Source organism: Bidens hawaiensis, unplaced genomic scaffold, assembly GCF_021521415.1.
Source record: "Bidens hawaiensis isolate Kalapana, Puna unplaced genomic scaffold, B.hawaiensis_p1.1 tig00050865_1, whole genome shotgun sequence".
Taxonomy (NCBI): Eukaryota; Viridiplantae; Streptophyta; class Magnoliopsida; order Asterales; family Asteraceae; genus Bidens; species Bidens hawaiensis.
This window is the reverse complement of record NW_027499131.1, coordinates 93,907-106,394: the sequence shown is the minus strand read 5'-3', so window position 1 is coordinate 106,394 and position 12,488 is coordinate 93,907. Positions and strand designations below refer to the sequence as shown.

Below are 12,488 nucleotides of genomic sequence, written 5' to 3'. Positions count from 1 at the left end.
ACCCATAGTGTTCTAGGTTCGATATCCGTTCTTACTTGCTAGCTACATAACGATCAGTACACTTGCCGATTGTGTGGTTTTTAGGTGAATTCGGTAAAACTTGGTTATTAATATTATATACACACTTTTCACACATCACCGAACTATACCGAAAAAACTAAAATCGTTTCTTTGATTAATGCATAATAGTTAGGGTTTAGAGTTAACATATCGTAGCAGACATCTGGGTCAAAATCAACATCAAGAGGTTGAATATCCCGCATTTCCATGTTTGCTCAAGAAATCGATGCACTAAATCACATGTGTGTTCTTCAAATCGTGGTATTGTTCTTGAATACATCGAATTCAACCCCACTTGTTGTCGATTTGAAGTATTCAAGAACAACACCACAATTTGAAGAACACACATACGATCTAGTGTATCGATTTCTTGAGCAAACATGAAAATGTGGGATATTCGACCTCCAATGTTGATTTTGACCAAGATGTTTGCTACGATATGTTACTCTAAACCCTAACTATTATGCATTAACCAAATAAATGATTTTAGTTTTATAAGTATAGTACGGTTTCAGGTAATTACCTTTACCACGATGAGGGGGGGGGTTGATTTTTTTGTCTATAACCCCTAAGAGCATAATCCAAGTCCAAAACCATCGAGCATCCACCAAAACATGTCTGCATTTACTCCGTCGACAACAATAATCACCCCCGTCGTATTTATTTTCTAGACATTTCCTAAACTCTCCACCCAATGTGAAATCGATACACTAGATTGCATGTGTGTTCTTCAAATTGTGGTGTTGTTCTTGAATTCTTCAAATCGACAACAACTCTACAGTTGAATTCAACGAATTCAGGAACAATAACCACAATTTGAAGAACACACGTGCGATTTAGTGCATCGATTTCTTGAGCAAACATGGAAATGCGAGATATTCGACCTCTTGATGTTGATTTCGACCCAGTTGTTTGCTACGATATGTTAATCCCTAAACCCATGCATTAATCAAAGAAACAATTTTAGTTTTTTTGGTATAGTTCGAATTTAGGGAATTACCCTGACCACTTTACCAATGAATTCCATCATGTACTGAAGTAGCAAAAGTAGCAAAAAAAAATGAATTTAATTAAACATAAAATTAACAAAATTCAAACTTTGGACTAAAGTAGCAAAAGTTTCAAACCACAGGGATGAAAATGACCATTAACTAAAAATAAGCAGGAGAAAGACAAAAATACCCCTTAAACTAACGGCATAGTTGGATGCCGTTAGACGGGGGGACGTAATTGGCTAATGTTTAAAACTATAAGGATTAAATTGACAAAATTTCAAACTTTGGACTGAATTGACGAAACTAGCAAACCACAGGAATGAAAATGGCCATTAACTCTAACGCTGTGTTCCAGAGCCTCATAAATGTGGGAAAAGGAAGGAAAGGAAAATAAGAGAGAAAAGAGAGGAAAAGCTGTGAACTTAATTCGTGTTCCCGAGTTTAATGAAAATCAAAGGAAAGGTAAGGAAATAAACATTTTAAGTGTTCCCAAGTTTGGAAGGAAAAGAAATGAAAATTACGTTTTTACTATTATACCCTTTAAATTAAATTATATAATAAGCACAATCCACCACACCAAATCCATCTGGATAATACGTTTTTACTTAAGTCCAATTTTATGTCTTAAAAAGTCTAGTGTTTCAATTTAATTTTGTAATCTGCTGGATATGTTCTTATATTTCAGCTTCTAAATGTTAAATTTAAAGTTTCCAAATCAAATTATCTCCCAAAAAAAAACCAGCAGTCTGACACTAACACCAAATACTATGGATCTAGCATTGAATTTGACTGGAAATCAAAGAAGTTGCTGCATTTAGGGAGCTACTCGTGATTTACTTGTGAAAAAAAGCTCGATTGAGTCGATCTTAAATGAGCTTGAGCCCGAGCTGGAGCCTAAAAGCGAGCTTGTTTAACAAACGAGCCTGCGCCCGAGCTTAAAAAACTACTCGCTGGCCAAGCTCTTTAGATACGGAGATCGAAACGGGCCGATATCAAGCTCTGTGTAAGTTAAACGAGCCGAGATCGGCTCGCTCGCACCCTTAGCTGCATTCAAGTTTTATACATAATTGGTTTAAATATTTAGTGCTGTCTTGAAACACACATAAAGATATAACAATATCAAATTTTGAAGTAGTTCGATTTCTACCGAATATAATCTCTAGAGTCCATAAAACACACAGAAGCACTAATAAACTACTAGTCCATTTAAAAAAAACAAAAATCATGTTCTGCAAAGTTTAAAACTTTCCCATATTAAAACCAAAATATTGCAGAAAAATATCTAATTAAACTAACCAACAACTAAAAGTATAATGTTAGCAGCAAAAAAGTCCGTTTGAGTCTATCTTAAATGAGCTTGAGCTCGAGAGGGAGCCTAAAAGCGAGCTTGTTTAACAAACGAGCCCGAGCCCGAGCTTAAAAAACTACTCATTGGCCAAGCTCGAGCTTTAGATACGAAGATCAAAACGGGCCGATATCGAGCTCTGTGTAAATTAAACGAGCCAAGATCGGCTCTCTCGCACCCCTAGCTGCATTCAAGTTTCATACATAATTGGTTTAAATGTTTAGTGCTATCTTGAAACACACATAAACCATGCAAATGCTTATGTATAATAGCTAATCAAACTATAAAAATACCAAACAAAAAGATGAAGAAAATGCTACATTTCAAGCACCCAGATAGCAAAAAACAAAAACAAAATAACAAAAATCATGTTCTGCAAAGTTTGACTTAAAACATGAAAATAAAAACTTTCCCTGATTAAAACCATAATCTTGCAGAAAAATATCTAATTAAACTAACCAACAACTAAAAGTATAATATTAGCAGCAAAAGAAATGGAACTTTCCAACCAACAACAATTTTGACTTTAATTTGACCTGCAGTTTAAAGCACTTCACCTTATTTTCAGTAGTTCCCAAACTGGCCTTCAACACAAAGCTTATGGTTAACGAATACAGCAATGACATACGATATCAAAGTAGACATTAAAACCAAATAAACACAAACAACCATTAAAAAAGTAACTTTAACCAATAATTTGTTTTCAAGATCCATGAACAAAAGGTCATATAAACAAGAAAGAAATTAAAAGGCCATAAATGTACTAAGTTACCAAAAAAGAAAAACTTTACTAGATAAATGCATCCTTTAACTCCCTTAAGCACCTAAACCCAGCATACCTTTCAGCAACATCAATCACATATTAGGAGAACAACTAAATAATGATCTTGCTTTAGCTTGATTCTCCACCAAATAGTTGAAAGCCAGTTGTATTACATGAGGTTTCAAACCCATCGGTTCCAATTCTTTAATAGTTTCATCACTCGTGTACTCGCGATGATTAACTCTTTCAAGTATTTTGTTGCTCTCCTGAATAATTTTATTACTTTCAGCAATAGCATTAGCCATGTTACTAACACCATTCATGATCATTGAGGTTAAACCATCATTTTCTTGTTCGACTTTTCTTTTTCTACTCTTATATTTCTTTGCACTTGAAGACTGCTCAGGTAGAGATGATGTAAGATCTACCACATGAACATCATCTTCCAGATTGTATTGGCTCTCTAGAATTACATCATTGGCAGCTAAGAATTCATCCACCTCTGTAGCTGTTTATGTGTTAATGTTATCATTGTTTTGCAACCGGGCATTTCTTTCTTTAGCAGTTTGAGCTTGTGCACCGGATGCCCTATCCTTTGGAAATAGTTCTAGCATTTCATGATAGTTTGTCACTTTCTTCTTTTTCAATGCCGCGGCTTTTGGCTTTGACTATTATAAACGATAATCTAAATATTCAAGTAAACAATTAAAGCACTTACGTCTATTAATTTTTGCCAGACTTCATCCTCCGCTTCAATTAGTTGAGTTTCAGGATTCCATGAGAACCCACTTAATGACGTTCCCTGAAACATATCATACCAGCTAGAAAACCGGCCCTTCAACGTTTTTAGACGATGCTTCAAATGATTTTTGGTAAAAGTCATTTGAAGATTTGTACTCATCTCCTCAACCATATTTTTGTATGCTTGTGTAGTAAAATTTCCATTAATCCGATATCTGTTAATCTGTTGCGTTATCATGGATTGTATGAATGCATTATCCATGGCTTCTGTCCACATCAAGTTTTCCTTCTCATTGGTATTTTCATTGATGTCATGTTTGCTCATGATGACTTGCAATAGGCAAATGTAATAATAGTTAATAATACATATACAACAAGAATAAATTGTTAGTAATTAAAAACTTGCAATTTATAAACGTAATAATAATTAATAATGCAAATACCAAATGACATAAATAATTTCAAACACTAGTCATCAATACAATGGCAAAACGAACTACTATAATGGACTGTTCTAAAACTAATTTGACATATCTATTTCATCTTCTTGTAACATCAAATAGTTAGTCCACATTTCATTTGCAATCGAGTTTCTTAATTGGTCGGCTTTGGTATTACCCTCTCGTATGCTTCTCTTACTATGATGTTCTTCCTCTTCTGGTCCATTTAACACCTCATGTAAGACCTCATCTTCAAGATCTTTGTCACGATCTTCCTCTAGTAAAAAGTTATGTAAAATACAGCATGCCAAAAAGATGTCTGACTGTGTTTGACAATAGTAAAATGGTTCTGTTGTACTTCTAATGATAGGAAACCTCTTTTTTAGGACACCAAATGCTCATTCAATTGCATTACGTAATGATGCATGGCGAAGGTTGAACAACTCCTTTGAATTCTCAGGGGAACGAGTGGAATACTCTTTCAAATGATACATAACCCCTCTATATGGTGTCATCAGTGAACTTGTATGAGGCAAACCCGCATCTACTAAACAATATTTACCTATAATTAAATTAATTAGTATTATTCTAAAATATTATAAGAATTAATTAAATTCGGTTTGAGAAATACCCACTGGAATTACTAGTTTATCATCTCTAGTAAGCGCGTTCTTTATTATTCTTGAGTCTGATGTGGTCCCCTCCCAACCACTTAAAACATATGTAAATTTTAAGTCAAACGTACAAGCAGCCAATACATTTATTGTTGGGTATCCTTTACGACCACGATATCTAGAGGCATCTTTGTTTGGTACTTTGACATGAACATGTGTTCCGTCGATTGCCCATATGCAATCCTTGAAAAAAGGATAAAATCTCCTTTTCTCTTGAATTTCTTTCAGGACAATATCACCTTTAGGTTGTTGAATATAATGACTTTCTAATGATATAATCGCTCGCAAAACTCTATGGAAGCACCGACTGGTTGTTGATCTAGAACGGCGGTATATCCAAGAGGCAAACCTATTTTTCATGTCATTACCTACAATATGCAAAAATTTTGCAACTTGCTCTTCAACGGACATTCGTTGAGTAGGTCGAAGACCACCGTCATGCTTTAAGATATTGCATAATGTCATATAAGCTCCCTCACTCATATGAATAAGTTCACGACATGTACCACTATTTGAAAGGTCGTGTAACATCTCTTCTCGTACATATCGTCGTTGCAAAATTACATCTCTGGTAGGTATATTAGCATGTTTTTTGGTAGACAGTCTATGTCGTGTAATGAAAGCTACCAATAAGCAAATTAGGCTAGCTGCTTGCAATTGTCTAACTCGCATAACATGAATAATACGGAGTATTTGATCACGAACATCCATGGCAAAGTGCCAAAATTCACTTTAAAAAAGAAAAACAAAACATCTTGTTAACATAATGAAAGCTACTAATATCATTTAAAAAAGAAAAACAAAACATTTTTTCAACATACAAATGACAACATAAACAGTTAATTATCCATACTCATATCACATACAAATTTTAATAAAAGTGATGGCATATACAATGCATCATTGGCGGACCCATGGTTTTTTTCCAATGGGCTCACATTTTTTCGGTTGTCAAATTTCCAATGGGCTCACATTCTGCAGATTTTTTTTGCGCCAATACAATACTGCCGCCATCAGCAATATGATAGCATCTTCATCGTGAATCTTCTTCCTATAATTGTCTTCAAAACTATTTTGATAGATCTCAAAGTTATTTGATTGTCTTTTACATCTGGATGTTGGTAGTTTATTTTTTACCTTGTGGCTATTTAGATTTATATCTTTGCAATTTAAACCTTATTGTTTGTTTATACAGCCTTATTATAGAGTTATAGATAGTATAGATCTGTAGTGTGTGGCTTTTTTATTGATTATTATGTTTAGTAAGTTAATTTTTTATGATTGTCATTACTTTTACATGATTTAAATTAATTACCAGAGATAGTATAGATCTGTAGTGTGTGGCTTTTTTATTGATTATTATGTTTAGTAAGTTAATTTTTTATGATTTGTCATTACTTTTACATGATTTAAATTAATTATCAGACTGCAATCCCTAATATTCCGAACGATTTTTTAATGTTAAGAGTGTACATTGTTCTGTTCAAACCTTTTGTAAGTTTTATCTGAACTAGATACAGTGTGTGTAGCTAGGTGTAATATTGAGTCTTATATAATTTAAAGCACATGAGTTAGTTTAGTGAGGGCCAGTTGTTAATGAACACCACCACTTCTACATGTAATTAAATAATTGCTAGATGACAAACCCTTGCTTATTTTGTTTATAAGAACAGTGTTTTATTATTATTTAGAATGTATGTAGATCTGTTGACAGAAACTTTTGCAGTGTTTTAAGGTTTTTTTTAATGTATGTTTTTGGCATATTCTTACATTTAACAGATGCAAAACGCCTTATTGGTAGAAGATTTAGCGATGCTTCTGTACAGAGTGATATCAAGCTATGGCCTTTTAAGGTCACTTCTGGTCCAGGAGAGAAGCCGATGATTTCTGTCACATACAAAGGCGAAGAGAAACAGTTTTCCGCTGAGGAAATCTCATCTATGGTTTTAATTAAGATGAAAGAAATTACTGAAGCTTTTCTTGGAACAACGGTGAAGAATGCGGTTGTTACGGTGCCTGCTTACTTCAATGACTCACAGAGGCAAGCCACCAAGGATGCCGGTGTTATTTCTGGTCTTAATGTTATGCGTATCATCAATGAGCCAACTGCTGCTGCTATTGCCTATGGTCTTGACAAGAAGGCGACCAGCGTTGGTGAGAAGAACGTGCTGATCTTTGATCTTGGTGGTGGTACTTTTGATGTGTCTCTTTTGACCATTGAAGAGGGTATCTTTGAAGTCAAATCGACCGCTGGTGACACTCATCTTGGTGGGGAAGATTTTGATAACAGAATGGTGAACCATTTTGTTCAAGAATTTAAGAGAAAGCACAAGAAAGATATTACTGGTAACCCAAGAGCATTGAGAAGATTGAGAACTTCTTGTGAAAGAGCTAAAAGAACTCTATCATCCACCGCTCAAACCACCATCGAGATTGACTCGTTGTATGAGGGTGTTGACTTTTATTCTACCATCACTCGTGCTAGATTTGAAGAATTGAACATGGACTTGTTGAGGAAGTGTATGGAGCCGGTTGAGAAGTGTTTTAAGAGACGCTAAGATGGACAAAAGCAGTGTCCATGATGTTGTTCTTGTTGGTGGCTCTACTCGTTTTACCAAAGTGCAACAGTTATTGCAAGATTTCTTCAACGGTAAAGAACTCTGCAAGAGTATTAACCCTGATGAGGCTGTGGCTTATGGTGCTGCTGTTCAAGCTGCAATCTTGAGCGGTGAGGGTAATGAAAAGGTTCAAGATTTGCTTCTGTTGGATGTCACACCGCTTTCTCTTGGTCTTGAAACCGCTGGAGGTGTTATGACGGTTCTCATTCCAAGAAACACCACCATCCCAACAAAGAAAGAACAAGTGTTTTCAACCTACTCTGATAACCAGCCTGGTGTGTTGATTCAAGTTTATGAAGGTGAAAGAACGAGAACTCGTGACAACAACTTGCTGGGCAAGTTTGAGCTTTCTGGAATCCCGCCTGCACCGAGAGGGGTACCACAAATTACTGTCTGCTTTGACATTGATGCCAATGGTATTCTAAACGTTTCAGCAGAAGACAAAACCACTGGTCAAAAGAACAAGATTACTATTACGAATGACAAGGGAAGGTTGTCAAAGGAAGAAATTGAGAAGATGGTTCAAGAGGCAGAGAAGTACAAGGCGGAAGACGAGGAGCATAAGAAGAAGATTGATGCTAAGAACGCATTGGAGAATTATGCATACAACATGAGGAACACGATCAAGGATGAAAAGATTGGGGAGAAGTTGAACCCGGCTGATAAGAAGAAGATTGAAGATGCCATTGATGAGGCTGTGTCATGGTTGGATAGCAACCAGCTTGCTGAAGCTGATGAGTTTGAAGATAAGATGAAGGAGTTGGAGAATGTATGCAACCCAATCATTGCAAAGATGTATCAGGGTGGAGCTGGAGATGCTGCAGGCGGTTCCATGGATGATGATATTCCGTCTGGTGGAGGTGCTGGCCCCAAGATTTAAGAGGTTGATTAAGTTTGTTAATTTTGTTATGTTTGTATTTCTGTTTTAAGACTTCATTTATGTTTTGAAATCCTGTTTTCTGAGGATAATTTTGTTGGGCTGATAATTCTGGTTTCGGTTCTTTTTTATATCCCATAGTTATTTTCTCTGTGCTCTAAAAGCTTAATTTTAAAAAATATTTTACTTTATAAAACAAACTCCTTTCTTTAACCTCTGGCGACCATAATTTGTTTTTACATAACAGTTGTTTCGCTTAGATACAGAGTCAGTGACATGTTTTATTTTGCCTGGTATAGTGGTTAGTTGTTTTTGGGCGTAGTCTATTCTTTATGACACAAACTCCTCGATGCTTGCTGTTTGATGTTGGAACTTAGACTGAAAGGTGTGGGTGTTTTTTGCTGCCCTAACTGCCTAGCTGGCCATTAGCATTGTTGGAAGCACCACCCCTGTTGTTTTGGTGCTGCTAGCGTTTGTGGAATTTTGTTGTTTTAGTGCTGCTAGCGTTTGTGGAAATTTTGCTGGCTCACCGCTCAAATCCTCCCCTCCCCCTTTAATAAACCCATTCAATTCAACCAAAACAACAGAAACCCAATGATCAACAAACTCACCAGCAATGGCTTGATTCCTATAGTTATAGTTTTGAAGCAAGCCATTCATTTTGGTACCCAGGTTTGATGGTTTTGAAGCTAGCCCAGTTGCGATCTTCGTTTTGGTACCCGGGTTTGACAGTTTTGAAGCAAGTTCGGGTACCCGGGGCTCGATCGGTTTCGCTCTTGTGACGGAATCGGTAGTTTTTTCGTGATTTTAGGGTTGCAGTTTTGTGATTTGGGGATGTTTTGCAACTTGGATCATGAGTACACTTTCATATTTGGAGTCTTTTTTAATCGTTAGCAACTATAAAATAGTAATTAAGAAAGTATTTTAACATCATTTATAGGTTGGTTACTCCTGAAGCTCGAGCTCAGCTTGTTCGGCTTGAGTTGAGTGTGTGCTTCTTGGCTCGAGCTTGGCTCGTATACCAAACTTAAAGCTCGGGATCAGCTCGATTAGCTCAAGAATTTTTTTAAACAAGCCTAGGCTTGGATTGAGCTCGTCAAAGCTCGAGTCAAAATGCTTGATTGGGCAGTAAAAATTGATTTTTTGCAGCGACAAATAAAAGAAAAGCATGACAGAATTAACATAAAATCCACCAAAATTATTCCAAACTGGTATTAAGCTCCCAAGTTACACTAGGGGCATAAAAGCATGTAAAAAGTAACAAAACTAACAGTATGTACTTGTAATTCAAATCAACCAATCAATAAACCAATGGTTTAACCTATTCACAAAGCGATAAAGTTCACTTACAGCTTGTGCACTTTCTTTATTAATCAAATACAACATAACAAACTAAAAAACTGATTTGGTTACTAATACAAATTTACAAACAAATTAACCTAATAAAAAATCAAACTGAAAAGAAGCTTATTAATACAATATAATCAATTTAACTGTTATTTATTAATACAAACCGACTTTTACAAAAAAGAGTAGCCCGTTTGATATGCTCTTCGACCTGCATGAATACTTTTGTTTCTCACTTGTTTTTTCACGGCTGCATCAGGAGCAAATCTACTGTTAGCACGTACTAAATATATTTTATTTATAGATAAATAATATATATTAATTCAACAGTAAATAATGTTATTGTTACTTTGGAAAATCCCTACTTAATAAAGAGCGCAGGCCCAATTCAAAATGAGTTTATACGAAGGTATATATATGAAAACCACTACAATAATCAGATTATTTTCATGGAGTACATTATATTGAATCGTCGGCTTGTTGGCAACGAAGAAATAAGTATGTCTTACAGAGTTAGAGGGTATTTAAAGATTATAAAAGCTTATTGGATTACATCGAAACAGAAGGCAAGCGGGCAACAAGCTGCGCCGCTACCCATTTTTGAATCGCAAAACCCCATAATAGTGATTTTATACCAAAAGTGCTCCACCACTTATCCAAAATATTTTCAACAGTTTTATATCTAAAAAATCATATTAAAATTTTATTATCTATATTAGATATAAAAGATATAAGGTGGACAAAATAGTAAATTGCCAATTATAAGATGTCCGTAAAATAAATACGGTAAGAGGCCATTATAATTTAATTCCATTCATCACAGGGCGTCCTTCCATATGTATCTCCTCCACAAATTTAATAATTCCCTTCATCGCCCACGTCCTTTGATGGATCTCCATCGGGTTTCATCTGCATATAACCCCCAAATCTCCAATTAAACCCCTTCTTTATTGCAGTAACCTCTAATTAAAGGGCCTTTAAATCCTATCCGACCTCCATAATTGCAAAACAGTCTATCAAACCAACCGCCTACCGGGTAACATTTGGGTCTCCGATTGTTTTTACTTCATCTGCAATTGTTTGTCGTTCATCTCCTATTATAGATTCATATTGTTTGTAGTTGTTTGGGTTTCCTATTGTTTTACTTTATCTGCACTTTAGTTAGGATCACAAAATCTGGATTTTCCCAGGTTTGTATGCTACATTTGAATCGTCTTTTTGTCGATTGATGGTGATTAGGACCCATTTTAACCATGGTCTTTATCTTGCCCGGACTGGGGACTTTTTCAAGGCAAGATACTGCTTGAGGTATGTTATCATGATCATACTTGAATTTTCAATTGCAAAATTTGGATTAGTTCAAAGTTAGAGTTAATTGACCTGATTTTGTTTATGATTTTAGGATTTTTTTTTTTTTGGGTTCACTTTTAGCTTTGAAACCAAACGGTTTTTGAGACTGCTTTTGGTTTGGTTTGAGCCTGAAACTGACAAAAAAAACTGACTACATCTCAACGAAACATTGAAACCAAAAACCAAATAAACTGAAACCAAAAAATAAAAACTGAAGCAAAATTGAAATTAAAGATCGATTAAACTGAAATCCAATTGAAGTGAAACAAACAAAAACCAAAACTGAACCGAAACCAAGCTACTAATAACTTTCTTATTGTTTATGTGTTTACTTATTGATATATGAATTTAACTGTTGTATTCAAACTTTGACTTTCTTGGGTTAATAGTTTTTTTGTTATAGGTGGTCAAGGATTAAAATTGTTAAATTGAATTAGCATTAGACTTTGTAGCTTTTGGTTTCATTTAGGTGACAGCAGGTTACAAATTTTAGGTCTTGCATATTTTTTGATGTTTGTGTGGTAAGTTATTGGTGTAGCAAACCTGATTATGATGTCATATGCTGAGTAGATATATTTAGTGCAGGACCAGCCTTGGTTTTCTTGATGTCAACACCTACATTAGTTCTTACGGAGCAACTGTATTAGTATATTATATTTGTAAGTGTCAAATGGTTTCATATTCATCTGATACGGTTGTTTGAAACTCAGGGACTCATAGGAGAACCAGTGACGGATCTTGAACGTTTAGTATGGATGGGTCAAAATTCACGAGAGCTAAAAAATTTTGTTTTCCCCTACTCCTATGTTTCGGTTCGGCTATCCGGTTCGGATCGGGTCAAACAATAAAAACGTACTATATTCAATCAATCATCTCAAATACCAATTCAATAATTTAAATTTAAATTCAATAATTCAAATTGCCATTCTTACACAAATAATATGGATGGGTCGGACTCAAATTCCAAGGACGAATTGATATAACTCACCAAAACGTAAACACATAATAACTAATATTGAATAACTCTCAATATTATAGAGGAAATATAACTCAAAAGCCCAATTACACATAACTCTTGTTTCTCTAGATGAACCCTAACTCGGTTGCATCTCGTGTGTGTTTCTAATGTCTAACCATAACTCGGTTTATATATATATATATATAGGGAGAGGATCAAGAGAAAACTCACCTTTAGAGAGAAAACTAAAAAACTCCTAAAAACTCTTAAAGAATTATTTTTAATTAAAAATAAAAAAATATTTTTAAAATTCTGTTTTA

The 12,488-nt window shown here is 35.0% G+C and overlaps 1 pseudogene; it reads left to right on the top strand.

Annotated features, from left to right (window-relative positions):
• Positions 1–6,763: 6,763 nt before the first annotated feature.
• Positions 6,764–8,668, top strand: LOC143598815 (heat shock cognate 70 kDa protein 2 pseudogene; annotated as a pseudogene).
• The last annotated feature ends 3,820 nt before the right edge of the window (positions 8,669–12,488 follow it).